This window comes from Gossypium hirsutum, chromosome A04 (assembly GCF_007990345.1).
Source record: "Gossypium hirsutum isolate 1008001.06 chromosome A04, Gossypium_hirsutum_v2.1, whole genome shotgun sequence".
In the NCBI taxonomy this organism is placed as follows: Eukaryota; Viridiplantae; Streptophyta; class Magnoliopsida; order Malvales; family Malvaceae; genus Gossypium; species Gossypium hirsutum.
In genome coordinates this window covers 64,060,193-64,062,936 of record NC_053427.1, presented here as the reverse complement: position 1 = coordinate 64,062,936, position 2,744 = coordinate 64,060,193, and the positions used below count along the sequence as shown (strand labels likewise).

Below are 2,744 nucleotides of genomic sequence, written 5' to 3'. Positions count from 1 at the left end.
ACGGGCGTGTCACATGCCCATGTCATTTTTATAGTTTTGACCACGGGTAGTGGGCACGGGCGTGTCACACGCCCGTGTTATTTTGACAGGATTGCCCACGGCCATGTCACACAGTTGTGGCAACGTATCGAATCCCGTGTTTTGGGAAAAATATTGCTCTGTTTTTACATGGCTATATCGCATAGTCATGTCGCCACTCGTGGTATGAGCACGGCCTGAGACACGCCCGTGTGCCTGGCCGTGTGGATTTGGAAAACTTGTGTTCAAGGACTCTGTTAATGATTTAGATGTTAAAAACTAAAATTGAAAGAAATCAAAACCGTTAGTACTTGGGTTGCCTTTCGAGAAGCACTTATTTATAGTCTAAGCTCGACTTACCTCGATCTCGCATAGTCATGGTGGTTCAAGGAGTTGACACTTCTCATTCCTTCTATCAATCTTATCAAAATAAGGTTTTAGATGGGAACTATTTACCTTAAAAGTGTCAAATTTGGAATAAATTACCTTGACTGTACCGTATGGGAAAATGTTAAGTACCGTAAAAGGGATTGCTCCATTAGGTTCAGAAGTGGTAATACGAGGGTCTGCTGCATCTAATAGTACTTTGTCTTCAACCTTAAGTTGATTTGATGAAACATTGAGTCCGTCATGGAGTGGTTTTGGCTTATCGTGTGTTCTCAATTTTTGTGTCCGCCATTCATCTAGTTCCTCGATCTGTAGCCTTTGTTCTTTATAGATGGGTCCTTTGTTGTTACTTGAACATGGCTCATGTATGCTCTTCGAACGTGTTTCCTGCAAAGAAGGTTGCACCAAATGATCAGTATTAGTAGCATGATTTATACAACCACCCTCAATATTTGCTGTGTTACTCGGATTACGAGCTTGAAGAGATTGTTTCATCACCCACACGAAGTGTAAGTTCACCGTACCAGCATCAATAATAGTTCTAGCAGTTGCTAAAAATGGTCATCCTAAAATCAAAGGTATGTCACTATCCTCTTCCATGTCTAGAACAACAAAATCAATTGGGAATATAGATTTATCGATTTTGATAAGTACGTCTTCAATGATACCCATAAGAAATCTGATGGTTTTATCTGTTAGCTAAATGCTCATCCTAGTTTGTTTGGGTTTCCCAAGACCTAGTTGCTTGAACATTTTGTAGGGCATGACGTTAATGCTCGCCCCTAAATCAGCCAATGCATTATTAATATCTAAGCTACCAATTAAACAATGAATAGTAAAGCTCCCTAGATCTTTTAATTTGTTGGGTAGCTTATTCTGTATAATGGCTAAGCAAATTGCACTTAACTCCACATGCGATGCCTCATCCAACTTCCGTTTATTTTCTAAAAGCTACCTTAAAAATTTAACTGCATTTGGCATCTGCGAAAGAGCTTTAATAAATGGTAAGTTAATATGTAATTTCTTTAATAATTTAAGAAATTTACCAAATTGTTCATCCGTGTGGTCTTTCCTTGTCGTACTTGGATATGGCACACGAGGTTTATATTCTCTACTTACCGGTTTTTGTTCACTGTGGTCCACCTCATCCTTACATTTACTTACCACAAGTCATTTCCTCGAGTCCGGTTTAATTTTAACTAACCCTTCCTCATCTCAAATAGTAATCGCATTAAGTTGCTTCCTTGGCTTAGTTTCAGTATTACTCGGCAAACTACCTTGTGGTCGGTCAGAAATCAATTTAGCAAGCTGGCCTATCTAAGTTTCAAGCCTTTGAATCGACGCTTGTTGATTCTTAAGTGTTGTTTCGGTATTCTGAAAATGATTTTTTGACACCGAGATGAATTTCGTTAGCAGCTTCTCAAGGTTCGGCTTCTTTTCCTACTGATAAGGTGGTTGTTGAAAACCTAGGGGATGTTGTGGCCTTTGATTTCCTTGTCCACCCCATGAGAAGTTGGGATGGTTCCTCCAACCTGCATTATAAGTGTTACTGTATGGGTTATTTTGAGGTTTAGAATTATTATTACCCATATATTGAACTTGTTCCCTCTCGGTGCTAGGGTTGAAGGATTGATATTCTGTGTGTACTCCTCCTCCATTTGAATCGTACCTCATCACTGGATGTACCTGAGTAGAACCATACAAACCATCAATCTTATTATTTAATAGTTCTACCTAGTTAAATAGCATAGTAACGCGTCGAGGTTGAAAACACCGGCTGTTTTTCTCAGTTTTGTTCTCATAACTTGCCACTGATAGTTATTCAGTGACATCTCTTCAATAAATTCATAAACCTTTTCAGGTGTTTTGTTGTTTAAAGTTCCACCGGCAACTGCGTCAATGAGTTGTCTTGTTGAGGGGTTCACATTCTTGTAAAAAGTCTGAACCTGCAGCCATAGAGGTAACCCATGGTGAGGGCATCTTCTTAATAGGTCCTTGTATCTCTCCCATGCATCATACAGGGTTTCTAGATCCATCTGTACAAAAGAAGAGATATCATTCCTTAGTTTAGCCGTTTTAGCAGGTGAAAAAAAATTTAGTAAAACTTTTTTGGTCATTTGTTCCCAAGTTGTGATTGACCCTCCTGGTAACGAGTTTAACCACTGTTTAGCTTTGTTCCTTAATGAGAATGGGAACAACCGAAGGTGAGTGGCATCGTTAGAAATGCCATTGATCTTAAAAGTGTCGCAGAATTCCAAAAAATTTGCTAAAAAAGTGTTTGGATCCTCGTCCTGCAAACCATCAAACTGAACAAACTATTATATCATTTGAATCGTGTT

General features: G+C 39.0%; 1 non-coding gene across 1 annotated transcript; it reads left to right on the top strand.

The window, feature by feature from the left end:
* Positions 1-2,367: 2,367 nt before the first annotated feature.
* On the top strand, positions 2,368-2,474 carry LOC121228359 (small nucleolar RNA R71). Its single transcript, XR_005925935.1, has one exon. It is a non-coding gene; the product is annotated as a small nucleolar RNA R71 (small nucleolar RNA).
* Positions 2,475-2,744: the final 270 nt, after the last annotated feature.